Source organism: Dermacentor albipictus, chromosome 1 (genome assembly GCF_038994185.2).
Source record: "Dermacentor albipictus isolate Rhodes 1998 colony chromosome 1, USDA_Dalb.pri_finalv2, whole genome shotgun sequence".
Lineage (NCBI taxonomy): Eukaryota > Metazoa > Arthropoda > Arachnida > Ixodida > Ixodidae > Dermacentor > Dermacentor albipictus.
Window position 1 is genome coordinate 510046654 of NC_091821.1, and position 17972 is coordinate 510064625.

General features: G+C 47.2%; 1 protein-coding gene across 3 annotated transcripts in view; it reads left to right on the forward strand.

Annotated features, from left to right (window-relative positions):
- LOC135913374 (chitinase-3-like protein 2) overlaps positions 1–17972 on the forward strand; it is a 303766-nt gene that overhangs the window by 274318 nt on the left and 11476 nt on the right. The window lies entirely within an intron of this gene.

Below are 17972 nucleotides of genomic sequence, written 5' to 3' on the forward strand. Positions count from 1 at the left end.
GAGTCCTATTATATCCCATTTACTGCCCTCTAATTCCTCCAATAGCACTGCTAGACTCGCCTCACTAGATAACGTTCTAGCGTTAAACGTTGCCAGGTTCATATTCCAATTGCGGCCTGTCCGGACAGGCCGCCATGTCGAGATACGCTGGAATAATTAACGCGAGCTCCTACTTCGTTGTCGGACCTGGCGGTCTGGTAACAAGCGACAACCAGCAGTGCAAACAGGTTGGGCAGAGCGTCCCACCTGTTTGAACCGACAGTTGCCGTTGAAAGTGAGCCGCTTGCATTGCGAAGTAGCGGCCTAAGTCCACACAATGGCCTTGTAATAGACAGTAGCTTCTCTTCAATGCGTGAGTGCCTTGCTTTACACAGGCACCATCCTTTTTACTGCATGTCTGGAAAATAAATTTTGACTCAATCAGAAATTGAAAAAAAGATCAATTTTGCTATGTGAAATGCAAGAAACTGTGACACTGTAATGGTTTGTGACTGCAGAACACATGCAAATGCACACCGTCCCACGTCAAAGAAACATTAAAAAAATACTTGCTAACACACATTTCTGGTCACTGAGAGTACGAAGAAAACAGCAAAAAAACAATTCAGTAAAATGAATTAGTATGATGATTACCGAATTAGTAATTCATTTGCTGAACTATTCACAACTAAACACTCCCTCCAGAATATCGAAAAGGCTAGTATGGGCTGTAGATTGGGTTTATAGCACAATATGAAATTTTTCAGGCATCGAATCCAGCTTATCAAAAATGATATGTTGGGCTTTGTGGGGTTAAAAAAATATTGCCACTGTTCATAACTTTGGTATCTACCTAACTACAGTGTGTGTCAACAGCTTAGGTATTATTATGATCACAAATGAGAACATTTGTGCGCTCATTTTATACAATAGAAGAGATCACACTGCTGGTTTCACAAGCAAATGCATGAAAGACATGAAGCTATTATCAATGATGCATTCTTTTCTGCATGAACGTGATGAACCGCTTCACTAGTACAAAAATAAATGCCCTCAGGTAAACCGAAATAAACAGCAAGAACATTTCGAACCAGCAGGTGCGAAATATGGGTGAATTATAGTGCGTGCAAATGTTTGATACAATAAATTCAATACTTTAGCTTCAGTTTATCAAAGGGTTATTGGGTTCTGAGAACGAAAAAACTTGCAGGCGGACTCGAAAAAAAAAATTACATTGATAAGTCTGCTCTGTCACCCATATGACCCATATTACCTATATGGCTGCGTGATAAATAATGTGACGCGCGTTCCGATATCGCTTTCTCTTTCGTGAATTCGCAACTGAAAGTTTATTTCGGAAACAGCAACGGAGGGTCCTAACTGCCCATATGTAATGCAGCATCTAGTTCGTTAACTTGTCTCCGCCTGTAAATTAACGAGAGCAATATTACTTAAGGCTTCAGGCAGCGATATTAAACGACTCACCGGTACTGCTGTCCTCAGTTGCAGAATACGGTTCCCATTTCGATGCAGACACATGGCTTACGACCGAAACGTAGCTTTCGGGCTTACAAGTCCACTTGCAAACACGTCACTTCACCCAAGTTAAGTAACGCGAGACATCGAATCGCAATAAACTAATTTTAGCAACAAAGAAGCAACCAGTCTAAGTGTACGAACGAATGAATCCGTGCCGCCATGCACTCGAAAAGAATTTTGAATCCAGGCGAGGGGTCACGTGGAAGATCGATGATGCTGAACGCTATTTGCGTTTATAACGACAAAAACAGTAAACTTACTTATGCAAAGTACAGTAGCTAATTAGCAAAGATAATTTTATGGCTTACCTTATGTAATAAACATACTTCGCTAACTGTAGGAGAAAGTTTGTAAAAAAAAAAGTTGCGCTTATTACGGCGCCCCTAGCGGGAGATATTGAAACTAACTCGGGAATTCCTTGAGGTGTTCTACTATGCTTGTTTAATAGCAGCGGCACGCGGTCGATTTTTTCGCCCTCTGTGGCCATTTCTTGAACTTGAGAGTGTGCGGGGCCTGGTGACGCGACTATGCCCGGCTCGCCCGGCTGCCCGGCATCACGAATCACGTGCCCACCTCGGTCACATGATTTGACGACGGTATCGCCACCTTGCTCAAGGTTGGATCGCGTTGATGGGATGTAGGGTGCCTCGATGCGCGCGCGCGCTCCGCTGAGGGTGAAGACAACTGCGTCGTCTGATACAGCGGCTGCCATTGCCATGCCTACTTCAGAGGCGCGGGGCGTGCGCCATTAGGCTTTTTGCACTTGCCGCTGCAAAAGCGCGCTTGTCTTCGCGACCAAAAGACAACACAACTGCGTTTCACGCCTTTTCTAATGAAGTGTCAACAGAACAGGCTTGTAAGGGGCAACTGTCCAAATATTTTAAGATTTGGACGGTCGTTTCTCCTAGCACACGGCGACTCGGGTGCTAGATTGGAAAGAGTTCATAGAGCGCACTAGGAACCTAACTGCAGGATTAAAATAAATTAATAACAGCAATATCATAAGGAGGTAGATTGCATTCAATTACTCAATTGTGTAACTAATTAAGAACGCTCCAGTTGCCTTATTCACATTTATTGTCAACCTAGAATGACGGTTTTTTTGTAGAAGAAAAAAGATTAATGTGCTTTACGTACCTTGTCCTAAGAAATAAAAGCCAGCGCATTCGCCACACGTACACGAACCGAATATCGCAGTACCTGAGCCTCGCATGCATGCATTGTGCACTGAAAACCCCAAATATCTCCAGGCATTTTTATACGCGTGTAGTCGGCCATTCGAACTTGGCGGGACCACTGTATATTGGTCAAATGATGAGGAAAGTTATTAGTCGCAGTGAAAATACATCCGTTTATATTCGAATGGAATCGAAATTTTGAGGTCATTAATAGGTCAAACTAATGAGAGTCGACTGCATTAGTATATTCAACGCGCACTTAAGACAGTGTTTTAAAGACAAAGTAACAATCTATTGCCGCGATCAGAGGTTAGTTGAAAAGAAACAATCATTAATATTGTTTAAAACCATGAAAGTTGTTTGTTTGCCCCGAAAAAAAATATTTCAGGGTACTTTGAAGGCATGTTTGCACAGATTATCCTTGTCTTCAGAACCTGGAGTCAGTGCAATTTAGGACACTTATTAGGTGTAAAAACAGGAACTCTGCTAATGCTAGCAGCATGAGTCTACTTAAGAGGGGATAGAAGCTTAGGTTAAATTAACTCCCGCACACGTCTTGCTTGCGTGACCATTGAGACGAGCTTTCTGAAGGCGTCGGAGGAAGATGCGCAGTCTCAATCTTGCGTACCTGTCGGTCAGCGTTTTCCGTATTTCTTCATCATGGCTTGCGCACAGCTTCAAGCGCGGTCGGTATGCTTGCTTGCAGCAGACCTTTCCTAGGTATGCTGTAAGTGAGCGGACAGGTGACTTCATTGTCACTAGTTTGCCTGTGCACCATGCGTTTATCCCTACAAAGTGCTCCTCGTAGATTTTGAGCATGTGCATCACATCATCACTGGGATAAATTAGGTTGTCACCTTCTGACACATATTCCTTCAGAGCAGTCAGAGAGGCATGTTCGTCACTAGCACATCCCAGTAGGGCATCCTTGCATTGCTGGCAGCTGACAGACGGCAAGATTCCTTTCAAAATGAAGCCTCCTATGTAGTGTAGAATGCCGCACTCTGTTGTGGACAGTTCTTCAATGAACAGAATTTCTGAGTCGTTTATCTCATCAGCTTCCACTTCTGTCCTTTCTTTGCCTGGGAGAGAAGGTCTACCAGATATTCGCGGTCATCGAAATCGTAGCTCGTCGTCCGTGGGGTAAATAAAAACTGGCTCACGCTCACAAGCCTCAGAGCGCATTTCATATCATACGCACTGGGCTCAGGTTTTCTTAGTCGAACCACCGAAAAGAGGTTCTCCAGACAATCCTGTAAGAGTCTGCTGGTAAGAAAAAAATCGTACCCCTCATTTCCCAGCAACACTTCTTGGAGGTGGATGACAACGGTTGTTGCAATGAGAAGGCCAGCTTGGCATGGTTTCCACAGTGATGTGGACCCCATTTTCGTACTTCTAATGGTCTCCATTGCCGTGTGCAACGTGCCTAGGGAGGCATAATACTTGGCCATACTCCTGCGACTTAAGGCCATTGTTGGGTTGCGAGACGACATTAGAGAATACCATTTGAAAATGAGCTCCAAGAACCATGCAGTGGTTTCAGCTTCTTCTTCAATTACAGATGCTCTTATTAAAAACCGAATAGCAGCTGGTGCTTCGCGGAAAAACTGAACGGCAACACCAACTTTCATTTTCGTGAAATGGCCACTGCTAGTGTGCACCTCGCATAGGTTGGGCGCTACCTTGAGCTCGTGCTCTGCGTCATAGTCGAGCACAGCCTGAACATGCTCGAGTTTGACCTCCGATGATGGCAGGTTGTTCTCCTTTACAGTGGCGTCACTCAACGTAAAAACTGATGAACTTAGTAACTGTCCTCTGAGACTTTTGAGAACGTGTGCAGGGTCAGCCGTGAAAAACAGTTGCTTTCCATCCAAACATGGGTGTGGTATAGAGCACACAGTTGAGGAGTTCCTGTGGCTTGAAAAGCCAAAGTCTCGCCACATCGCTCGATTTGACGCACCCATATCAGATGTCACAACACGAACTCTGAGGGACACCTGGCTGCATAGTAGAACAAGCGCGAGGACATAGTGCTTGAGCACAGAGCCCTCTACGTGATGTCCGGTGTATTCATAAGCGATCACCTGTTTCCACCTCTGATTTAAACCGCCTAGCATGAACACTAACGCGTGATTGGCAGGCTCGTCAGGCTTTGGCGGTAGCGTCTTTCCTCCAAGGAGCGCATCTTCAGCATGGTCCAACTCATATCCACTTGAAATCTCCATTTCATCCAAAAAAAGGATGCAATCTTTCTCCACCTCCTCCATGGCCATTGCCTTGCACCGCATGACGTCAATCACCTCGTGAAGTATCCCCGGAAGGAACTTCAAACCTTCGAGCCTGCGAGTCAGTGTCCTGTTTGAGGGAAGGGGATATCCCAGCTTTCTGAGCGTTTCATATCCAGTTGTCCCGCAAGCGAACTTAATTTGAAGGCCTTGCTTGACCGTTTCAGGCGTCCAGGAATTGCCCCGGTTGTTGCTCCTAGACAGAAGCACGGAGCTGATCTTTATTCAGGAACTTGACATTTTTTGAAAAATTCCTGATTTCGCTTTCAAGCCTCTGAACTTGATTTTTGAGGCCCTTAATACTGTTTCTGGCGGCAGCATGATGGTCCTGAAGGTCTGTGTATTTCCTCGTGATGTCCACTAGCTGCTTCTTCAGCTCTGCAGAATACGAGGAAGCAGTCTGGGTCCCACTAGGTTCGCCGGCTTGCTCTCTCCTGTCTGCATCCTGAACCTGCTGTGGACACTCAGCAATGACATTGCTGACCTGGAACGAGTCCATTTCGGATGTATTTTCCTGAAGCGGAGGTCTGAATTGAGACTGCTCCGTGGTCTCAGATAGCGTTATTCCTTCACATGACGAGCTGCTTGCTTCCACGGGGGTCGCATCTGATTTACCATTTGAGAGCGAGATCTCTGAAGCCGCTCTCTCCTTCGGTGCTTTTCGCTCCTTAGGTAAAGCTGGAACATAAAAAAATATGCACTTTAAGATCGGTTTATTCGACCTGGCGAGATAGTACATTCTTTTCTACAACAAGCAAGATGGGACCAAGGATCACATCTTTTCTACAGTGTACTCTTGAGAACGCACATAAACTGGAGCAAGCATGTTAATGTTGTACGCTAACGTGCACGAACCCGACATTTCCAGAAGGTTAAAAATGTTTTTTTTTTATTTAATGCTATCCACAAGCATGTTCCCGAGACGGCTTGTAAGCAATGCAGGTAACAATAGCTATATAATACTTATCCGGACTTTGGAAACAACAACTTACGTTTGAATGAAAAAAGAGTTGGAACTGCATTCGGCTTCGGCTTTTTCCATCCATCTGAACGATGCTGTTCAAAGCTGCTTGGTTCAAAGTGAGCCTGCAAATGAATGTGTAAGGTTGAGGCACATTAGCATTTTTGTTTCACTCTAGATGATATAGACAAAACCAAGTATATCATATAACTGTTATGTCCAAAACTGTGTAGTATAACCAAGTGTGTCATAAATGAAACTTTGTTTTACACTTGCTTGACGGAGAGCATCCGTAGAGCACACAGAGCGAGATTTTATTTACAGACCCCAAGTATAGATAATTAATGTAGCAACGTGCGAACAAAAATTCCAGTCATCATGAATATGTGCTCGCAGCAAACAATGCAGGTCATAGAGACGAGGGGGTGCATGTGCTCAAGGACAGGGTGCGAAATAAGTGATAGCAGGTACCAAGAAAAGCCTATGCAGAATGCACTGAAAAAGTGAAGCTTTATTTTCGCATGCATTACTAATCGAACAAATTCCCTTTTTCTCAGCTGTTATAAAATTTTTAGGACAGTACCACTAATTTTATTTGTAACAAGCACATGAGCACAATTATGCCATCTGTAGTATAAGCGGCTTTCCGCGCATCTTATACCGAGCAATGAAATCAATTAGGTGGCATCAGTGATGTGAGCTGCAGTCGGTACACTGTTACGGCTGTCGCTAAACGTTTTAATGCGAGGGCAGCTCTCGCATTCCTTGGCTCGTTGTGCGAAAAGCCCGCCGTTGCCGTGGCAGCAGCACTTCCCCCCCCCCCCCCCGTATTCAACCCGGGGGGCGGGGGTTATGACGAGTGTATTGTCACCGCGGAGGTGACAATGCACAAGTTTAAACCTGTCGGCGTGGTGAAGGAATGTAGAAGAACTTCTTGCTGGGCGAGTTGGTGCATAGCTTTCTTGGGATCGAGCATAGCTTTCTTGGGAAGGAAGGAGCGAGCAGACAGCGGAATATTTCTGCAGCTACCGAGTGCATTAAAAGGAAAATCCCGTGGTCAACATCAGCTGGCCTTCAGTTTTCGGAGAGCGAGGTTGCGGTGCTATGCCGTCTTCACCGTCTGAGGTTCAATCACTCGCGTCCACATCACCACTCGAGACAGCAAAGCGTGGCCGTAGGCGGCAGGGCATGGTGAGAACTCCGCAAATAAAACGCAGCTGAGAGATCGCAATATGACCGATTTGTCGTCTCGCTTTGTCGCGACCTCATAATAAGCAACTTTCGGAGCCTCGCAAAAATTACATAGCCGCACTACACATTGCAGTAGCATTTCGCCGCAGCCCTACACTCAGCAACAAGTAACGCTCTCGCCTTTACACAACATAATGATTGCTTAGGAGCCCACATAATCGAAATAGACTGCACTTTTCCTTTATTTTACTATGAAGGGGAATTGTGTGCGCCATTGTGAAGAGATTTCATGTTCATAGTTTCAAGTTAAAATGCAGTCAGTGAGTCAGAAGAGCAGGCGCACCAAAAAAGGCCTCAAGCTTTTTTTCAGCGAGACAGTCTCATTCGAAGGAAAATACTCGAACAACGCCTCCTTTTTTTTTTCTTTTTTCAGTCTCTCTCGTCAAGAGAACGCGGGCATTTTTGTTTTCTTAAAAGGTGCGGAACTTTCCGGGCAGCGATACTCGTTCTGTGAGCAATCTAATTTGCTCCCAACATTTGCCACACAATCCCTGTGCACGAAGTTGCTAATCCTCAGCGGCACTTAATTTCAGAGCGATCATATTTACATGTCCCTGTTCAGACCTTCCACACGTTCTCTCAATAAAAATGAATCGCGTACCTCAACGGCACGCACATGCGCATCCTTTGGCATACGAAGGAAAGTTTTACTCACGCTGCACATGCACGATGTGTTTGTCGGTTGCCACTTGTCGCGCTTGGTCTTTACTGTCCAAAGCAGCCTTCTCTTGGGGTCCCTCGGGAACTGAAACATTCTCCATCCCTTTCTGGGGTGGTTGGTGCACTGCGGCACACAACAACCCGGCATTTTTCGATGTGCGCCACCGGTCATCACCAAGAGAAAAGGCGACAGAGCGAACGCACGTGTTACGGCCGCCGTGCCGCCGCGAGAAAGGGCATGAAAATGGCCGCAGGTGGACTGTCCCGGCCGAGGAGGCGGCACTCGCCCTCCCAAAGGGTGACCTCACCCTAGAGAGGGCGCGCGCGCATCATCGAGGCACCCTAATGGGATGTTGAATATTGCGCGCCGTGGCGTGGCGCCTTAGTGTGCGCGTCTTGCGTGTCGTGTGCATTGCGCTTTTGTAATTCTGGTACTTCTCGACCCGCGGATCATGTTGCGCAGAGCCAGACGCCGCGCGCTCTTCCGTTGCTCTGTCGCCACTCCACCTGCAGCAAGAGTGGCGAGCTGGAAGTTGCCACTGGGCGTTCCGCGAGGCCTTTTAGTTTCCTCTCTCATTTCGGGCGCTGTCCGCTTTCAGTGCCGCGTCATTGTGGTTACAGCATGTTAAAAAACAATTGCAGCTTCTACATAAGTGCGATCACACCACACTCTGCGCCCAAGCGTGGCGAGCCTATAACGACGAGTTTCAGAAATATTAAAGCGAATAGCCGTCTGTTTCTTCTCCGTCGGATGTTTTCGTAGTTCAGTCGTCGGTGGTCGGTCGCCAGACTGTTGATTTTCAAGAAAAGCGCTCGCGCGTTCGTTCGTTCGCTTTCACGCTAACTATATTTCTAACGCGTTCTTTTGTTCGCTCGCTCGCTCAGTCTAATCGCTTGCATTAACAATCATCGACGATGGTTAATGCAATTTTTTTTATCTACATTGTGCTCACAGTATAGAATTCGTTGCCACACTTCCTACGAAGCACGGTTACTAGAAAATACTATACCGATGTGTCCCTCCGTTGGCACCAAAAGTGAAGTCGCTTATTAACTCGATACATTTATTTAAGCTGCATGTAACTTTGATGATTTAGCGCTCTGGAGCCAAGCTCCAAGTTGTTCATGGGTCCCAGGGGAAAGCGCGTTATGTGATGAATAATGTACGCTTACTGCATTGCATATGCATATAAGCTAAAATTTCATATGGAGGTAAACATGTGCACACACACATACACGCATTATATATATATGTATATAATGGTTAACTGCATACGTACTTATGCAAAGAATTGTGAACTTGTACATGCCAGAATAGTGAAAACCTTCACTGCGTTCTCTTCTTTATACAGTAAAAGCTCGTTAATTCGAACCGCAAGGGGAAGCCGCTTCAGTTCGAATTAGCGAAAGTTCGAACTAACGAAAGTGAAGGAGAGCAACAGTACACTGCGATTTGGAAGCAGTAGGGCATGATGTCAGAAATTTGGCGTGTCAGAAAGTGATGGTGTGTGCCGCGGGCACACGCCATCTTGAAGTCGAAGCTCTGGGTCCGACTGTGCCACACCACCGATGTCCACCGAAACGAACGTTAGCCGAGGCTTAACACTATCACAATGATTCGCGACGGCCGATACCTCCTAAGCTGAAAACAGAGGTGCACAACCGATGAAGACTGCCGAGACAAAGACGCTGAACATGTGAAGGTGGCGAAGGCCCTGATTCGTTGGTTCTTGATTGCAAGCGCAGCTGCGACGTACTTGATTCGCTGTGTTTTGGCGCTTGCCGTGCCATCTCCGCACAACATTAGCAGCTGTACAAGATTTGCAAAGCCTCCGAGATTCACAACGGGCAGGAAGTCTTGGAGGTTACGTAGAACGGAGAGGCGGCAGCCGCCACTGCCTTCTGGCTGACCCCGCGTCGGTTCGATTTTTTTTCCGATTTTGCCTTCTCTCGCCGTTCTCTCCGTTTCGGAGGCAATACAGCCTTGTGTGTAGGCAGTAGGCGCTTTTCTCTGGCCGTGTGCCAGGTGAGCGTAGTTCGAATTATCCGTGAGGGAACCTTCTCGCGTTCGAATTAACGGACTTTTTTATACATAGGCTTCTGTGGAGCTTGGCCGGACCAAATCGTACAGTTCGAATTATCCATAAATTCGAATTTGAAGTTCGAATTAACGAGCTTTCACTGTATTACACAACGAGGAAATACAATGAAGCTGCTGTTTGCAACCAAACCGCACTTTCCACTAGTCAAACGATTGGGCACAAAATGTTAGCTTTGTACGCACGAAAACTGTGCAGCTCTCGTGCTTCAGCAGTAAAAGAAAATTTAGTTCATCGGTAAGGTACTCACATCCCTGCATCGTGAATAAGAGGAAACACGGGAAAGCTGCCTTGTCCAGCGAGAATTTTGAAGCATTTGCATGCGACGCTGCTCATATTCCAGAAGCTCTTTGTCACATTTAGTGATGACACCTTTGATATGCCAAACACACTGGAAGGAACCGGGTAGTCATACAGATCTTTCTTCCTGCTGAAGGCTCGACCGACTATACCATTGCCGTAAGGGCGGCTTGGATGTCTCTGCATCCATGCTCCACTTCCTCCTGGCCCAAAACACTTCCTTTTGGGATGCCAACTTCATTTGCAATCCTTCGTCTCTTCTCACGTTAGGTTAACAACACTAAAGAATTTCTTTTTCTTGCCGCACTCATTCTAATGTAGCTCGAACAGAGGAGCAATTGACACGACGAGTGCTGTTTGACAAGCGAGGAATTCTACCGCCAAAAACAGTGCTGTAGAAAATGCACCCGGTACGCTTGATAACTAAAGAGATAGAGCTAGTCATATGAAGTCGTTTTAAAAACGTATTCACCCCTCAATTTTAAGCTGCCTGGCTTCCAACGTTATCAAAACGTATTCACCCCTCGTTTTTAAGCTATCTTGTTTGGAACGTCTTTGATGCGTCGATTTTGGTCAAAAATCCGTTTCCGAAGTTGAATCCCATAATACGACGTTTTCAAGACTTTGTGTGCTACCTGGGTAGCACCAGGACTTCGCACATTGGAGAGGACGAGGGACAAAGGTTGCACTCTGTAGATTAGAGGCCATCCCTTTATCTCTTATGGTCGCATTGTCCCTGCACATGTGGCTATGACCGACTAAGTGGAGATCCTGTTTTTCTCGACCACACGTCCACACCAATAAACTGAAATTACACCCGCCGGTGAAAACGTCTCTAATACTTCTGCCGGTGTCATGTTCACGTCGACACCGCGGACAAGACCTTTCAAACATGCCAAGTGGAGAGGATTATATTGCCATGACAAAGTTGGTGACATTCAAGTTGCGCGTCCTTTGTATTGGACACTGTGCACGCCGTACCATGGTGTTGTTCAACAACAACAGGCAGCGATCTTCGTGGCACGGGCAGCCAGTTGGACCCGGCTCGCATGCGCCACGCGCACGGGGTGTCACGCGAGGAGAAAGAGAAAGACGGTTCGAGGCCAGTTTTGAGAACGCGGCTGCCGGGGATTTCATTACGACCGCAGTGGCTTTTACTTGTGGGCACAAGTTCGCCTTTAATAAATAGCGTTGTTTTATTAACATCTTTACATTTCTGGTGGAGGTGCCGGGTATGAGTCGAAGCCCCACGAACGAAAGTCAGCGTAGCCCCGACAACCAGCGAGTCTAACCCGTGGAACTTACACCTGTACACCAGCGCACCAGCCGCCGTCTTCGAGGTGACTCGCCCGAATTCGGCCCTCTTGTTTTCATGCCAAGAGAAACTCAGACAACGGACGCCGCCACAATGACTAGCCAGGTAACACCGGCACAGCTAGTCGTAAGCCAACCTCGCAAGCCGCCAACATTCCACGGTGACTCCTTCGAAGACGTGGAAGATTGGTTGCAACTGTTCGAGAGTGTGGCGAACTTCAATGAATGGAATGAGAGACAGAAGCTCCGTAACGTATATTTCGCTTTGGAGGACTTCACAAAAACCTCGTATGAAAACTACGAACCCTCTTTGTCCTCTTGATAGGAATTTCGACGACAACTGCTATCAACGTACGCCAACAGGGATCGTAAGGAAAAGGCGGAAATTGCGCTCCAAGCCAGGAACCAGCTCACAAACGAGAACGTGACGATGTACATCGAGGACATGTCCCGCCTGTTCAAGCGTGCTGATTCAACCATGAGTGAAGATAAGAAGTTGCGCCATCTCATGCGTGGAGTAAAGCAGGAACTCTTCGCAGTTCTCGTCCGCAACCCACCGCGCATGGTCTCCGAGTTCAGATGCAAAGCAACGACCATCGAAAAGACGCTGGAACAGCGCGCTCGGCAATACAACCGTGAGGCAAGCTGCGCACCTGCCCATGTCTTCCCTGGAGGCCTGCCAAACGACCTGGAAGCCTTGCGAGAGCTCGTCCGGTGAGTGATCAGGGAGGAGCTCAACAAGTTGCACACACCTCAGGCTCCAACTGCACTATCTATCGTCGACGTTGTCCAGGACGAACTGAGGAACGTCATACGGGATCCAGAGCGTGAGCCACAGCCGACGCGGCCCACCCCAACGCACGCCGACGTACTCAGGCGACGTGTGGAGGTGAGGCCGCTGATAACCATGGTTACGAAGATCCTCCAACGCGGTTCCAGTGCGATGACGCGATAATTCCAGTAAACAGGCGCAGTAACGAAACGATTGCATCAGACTTGCGGTTGATAATAGATGCCTAATAATAATAATGCCTTAGTCGACACCGGCGCTGATTATTCGGTAATAAGCTTCAAGATGGTGAAACACCTGAAAAAGGTTGTGACACAGTGGACTGGAGCGTAGATACGCACGGCAGGCGGTCAACTTATTACGCCCATTGGCCTATGCGCCGCAAGCCTTGCGATAAAAGGCATCACTTACGTTTCTGACTTTATTGTACTGCCAGAATGTTCACGAGAACTTATATTGCGAATGGAATTTCTACAAGCTAACGGCGCCATAATTAACCAACGTAGGTCCAGTGTGTCTTTCTCGAGAAAACAAGCTATACCTGTGGAAGCATCGCAGGAGCGACGTCTTGCTGCACTGCGCGTCGTTGGTAATGATGTAACTGGGACGCCACGCTTTAGTGTAATGGTTGTTGTGGAGAATGAAAAATTTTACGATGGCGAAGGCATAGCTCATGGAAACATAGAGGTCCTCCTCAACAAAGGTATTTGCGTGGCTCGGGGGCTTGTTCACTTAAGCGATGGCCGTGCAAATGTCGCACTTACGAATTTCGGAAATGAATTCCAACACATCGCAAAAAGAACAGCTATTGCCTATTTCCACGAGTTCTGTGTAGCGACCGAATTATGTAGCATAATGACAACGTCAGCTGCCCTGCCAGGGACCTGCAGTGCCGACAGATCAATTACCGTCAACCCGCAACTCCCGGAAGCCCAAAAGAAACAGAGATATGACCTGATCAAGGTTTTTTCCGACTGCTTCTCCACTTCCTTGAATGTACGGCGCACCTCTCTTGCAAAGCACAGGATTATAACGGAGGACACCACCAGACCGGTATGCCAGCACCCGTATCGAGTTTCACCAAAAGAAAGGGAGATCATCATGAAGCAAGTAGAGGAGATGCTTTCAGATGACGTTATTCAGCCTTCCAGCAGTCCATGGGCGTCTCCCGTAGTGCTCGTTAAGAAAAAAGATAACACACTTCGATTCTGCGTCGACTACCGTAAATTGAACAGCGTAACTAAGCGGGATGTATACCCCCTTCCGCGTATCGACGATACGTTACATCGGCTCCGATGTGCACAGTTTTTCTCCTCCCGGGATCTCAAGAGTGTATATTGGCAAATAGAGGTGGATGAACGGGACCGTGAAAAGACACCGTTCATAACCCCTGATGGCCTCTACGAATTTAAAGCGCTTCCATTCGGCCTCTGTTCCGCGCCCGCAACGTTCCAGAGAATGATGGACTCTGTGCTCGCAGGATTGAAATGGCAGTCATGCTTAGCCTATTTTGATGATGTGGTCGTATTTTGCACCACATTTGACCAACATCTATAGCGCCTGCGACTAGTATTAGAAGCCATTCGCGCAGCAGACTTGACAATTAAGCCGGAAAAATGCCAATTCAGCTTCGATGAACTTCGGTTTCTCGGACACGTCATCAGTGCTGAAGGCGTTCGGCCAGATCCCGAAAAGACAGCAGCTGTTGCGAGGTTCCGGACACCCACAGACAAAAAGTCTGTGCGGAGTTTCTTGGGTTTGTGCGCATACTACAGAAGACTTGTGGAAAAGTTTTCAAGGATTGCTGAGCCCCTAACGATACTAACAAGAGAAGATCAACCTTTCATGTGGAAAAAAGAACAACAAGACGCCTTTGACGGGTTAAGGCAGCGCCTGCAAGCTTCTCCAATCCTTGCCCATTTTGATGAAACAGCCGACACTGAACTTCATACCGATGCGAGTAACGTCGGCCTCGGTGCCATACTAGTGCAGTGGAATAACGGCCAGGAGAAAGTAATTACTGATGCCAGCCGTAAGCTCTCGAAAGCAGAGGCAAACTACTCCGCAACCGAGAAAGAATGTCTTGCAGTCATTTGGGCAATATGTAAATTTCGGCCCTATCTCTATGGTAGACCATTCAGAGCAGTCAGTGATCACCATTCGCTTTGCTGACTGGCGAATCTCAAGGATCCATCCGGACGACTAGCAAGATGGAGCCTTAGGCTTCAAGAGTATGACATTACTGTCGTATATCGTTCTGGGAGGAAACACAGCGATGCCGACTGCTTTTCACGCACACCCGTCGAGAGAACTGTGTCAGAAGAAGAGGATTTCCCGCTCCTTGGCATTGTTGACGCGTCACAAATTGCTCAACTAGAACGAGATGACCCGGAATTGCCTCCACTTATACAGCGTCTGGAGGGGCTCGACGTTCAACTCCTGCGTATTTTCTCTAGAGGGCTATCCTCGTTCTGTCTACGAGGGAGTGTCCTCTACAAGAGAAACCTCGAGAACAGCGAGACAAAGTTTTTACTTGTCGTACCCACATCTATGCGACAAGAAATTTTACATGCATGTCACGATGAACCGACATCTGGACACATGGGCCTGAGCCGTACAGTCGCCAGGATTTGTCTGAAATACTACTGGCCCAAGTTATTAGCAACCGTGCAGCGCTATGTCAAGACTTGTCGGGAGTGTAAAAGGCGCAAGACTCCATCTGTAAAACCGGCAGGCCTCCTACAGCCAATAGAGCCACCAAAAGCCCCATTCCAGCGAATCGGTATAGACATCCTTGGACCCTTCCCAACATCATCTTTAGGCGAAACGTGGATAGTTGTGGCCACGGACTATCTGACCCGTTACGCAGAAACTGATTCCCTATACAGTGTAACGGCTGTCGGAGTTGCAAAATTCTTTGTCAACAATAGCTTGCTCAGGCATGGCGCTCCCACAGTTGTTATTACCGATCGTGGAACGGCCTTCACTGCGGACCTAATGAAATGCTTGTTGCAAATGACACATACTCACCATAGGAGAACTACGGCGTACCACCCTCAGACAAACGGTTCAACTGAACGTCTCAACAGAACACTGACTGGCATGCTTTCGGTGTACGTCGACGTTGAACATAGGCTGTGGGACGAAATTTTGCCGTACATCACCTTCGCATATAATACGGCTGTTCAAGAAACAACACGCATCGCCCCGTTTGAATTTGTATTCGGCCGAGCAGTAACCACGACTTTGGATGCTATGTTGCCGTTAGATGAAGACAACAATCTGGCCTAGACGATTTCTTGCAACGAGCCGAGGAGGCACGACAGATGACAAGGTACCGAATACGCCGCCAACAACGCATCGACTCCAGCCGGTACAACCAGCGCCGTAGTGAAGCTCATTACCAGCCCGGTGACAAGGTGTGGGTATGGACCCCAGTGCGACGCCGTGGACTGTCTGAAAAGTTTCTGTGCCAATACTTCGGCCCTTACGAAATACTTCGTCTTATAAGCGACGTCAGTTGCGAAGTGAAATCCGCTGGACACGAGAGCACAAGAAGGCGCAACTCCACGGAAGTTGTGCATGGTGTCCGCATAAAACCCTACCAGGAAAGGTCATGAAGAAAAAGAAAAAAAAAGTGAGAGCCCACAGCAACCCGTAGTTCCTCTCACGCATCGGGCCGATGCGGTAAGGAGGGGGATAATGCCGCGACAAACTTGGTCACATTCAAGTTGCGCGCCCTTCTATTGGACCCTGTGCACGCCGCACCGTGTTGTTGTTCAGCAACAGGCGGCGATCTTCGTGGCACGGGCAGCCGGTTGGACCCGGCTCGCATGTGCCACGCGCACGAGGGGTAACGCGAGAAGGACGAGGAAGACGGTTCGAGCCCAGTTCGGGAACGATACTGCCGCGGATTTCTTCACGACCGCAGTGACGTTTACTTGTGGGCACACGTTCGCCTTAATAAATATTGTTGTTTTATTAACATCGTTCCAATATATATATATATATATATATATATATATATATATATATATATATATATATATATATATATATATAACATGTTACGACATGTTAGCAACGTACGTCGACGTCAAACACAAGACCTGGGAAGCCGTGTTGCCGTGTGTAACTTCTTTCGCTTAGAACACGGCGACTCAAGAAACTACACAGATCACGCCTCACGCCGTTGAAGCTGATTTACGGCAGGAACCCGACGACGACACTCGACGCAATGCTGCCGCACATCACCGATGAAGAGAATCTTGACGTCGCCACCTATCTCCAGCGCTTCGAAAAAGCCGGCCAGCTCGACCGCCTGAGGATCAAGAACCAGCAGCGTATCGATAGTCGACACTGCGACCTCCGACGATGCTACGCTGAGTACAATCCCGGTGATTGTGTTTGGGTTTGGAGGTCGATACACCGCGAGGATTCAGTGAGAAAGTGTTGTGACGCTTTTTCGCACCATACAAGATCCTCCGACGTATTGACGAACTGGACTATGAGATTCTGCCAGACGGCATTTCGCATTCACAGCGGCGGCACGCACGATCTTAAGTGGTCCACTGGGTGCATCTTACGCCCCTTTTACGCACGCTGAGAAACTCCTTTATTTTGCTGTTTCTTTGCTGCAGGTGTTTTGCTTAATACTTTCGTTTCTTTGCAGCATCGGTTCAATACATTGTTTAAAGAGGGGTATTGACAGGTGTACTTGTTTATCTCTATCGGGCGACCACGTTTCCACGCCTTAATAATGTTATCTCCGAGCGCAGGACATGCCTGCATGTATCGGAATTTTCTCCAATGTTATCGATGGTTCTATCTGCTGTGTGTTGTTACCGAACCTTGTGTAATCTGATTTCATCGCGTGATGCGAATGGTGTTGAACTTTGTAGGAGACGCGCGGGTCTGAGCAATTAGTGTGGAACATTCGACGACTGATGTATAAAAGCCGACGGGCTTGGCCCACTCATCAGATTTTGACGATCGCCGATTGTGTTCGCCGCATTCGCCGTTCTTTAAGTGTTGCCTGTTTTTGTGGGCATAGGTTCGCCCAATAAGAGTTAGTTTCGTCTTCCACAGTATTGCTACTGTGTTCTGAATACGTCACTACCACGTGGCTATACGTGTTATTATGAACACAAAAAACGGCACTATATCGTGTGATTTCGTAATGTATGGCATCGCTGACACCGAACATAATTCATGAAACCAAGCTTAATTGAAAATGTGGAAAACCTTTGATGATTTTCTAGGTGTGAGATTTATTTATTTATTTATTTATTTATTTATTTATTTATTTATTTATTTCACGTACTTTCAAGGCCCGAAGGCGTTACAGAAAGGAGTGGAGTCAAAACAAGAAGTAATGCAGTAAAAAATACAAACAAGTATTAACAAAAAATTAACAAAAAATATTAACAAAAGGCATTCAGAACGGCGGTTTTGAAGTTAGTAGGGTCGGTGATGAGTGCGATTGAGGCGGGAAGGCGATTCCAGTCCGTGCTTGTCCTGGAGATGAATGAGTCACTGTACCGGTTAGTACGGCACAATGGCACCCCGATTTTAAGGCTGTGGTCAGTGCGGGCAGAAATATAAGACGGAGGGGCA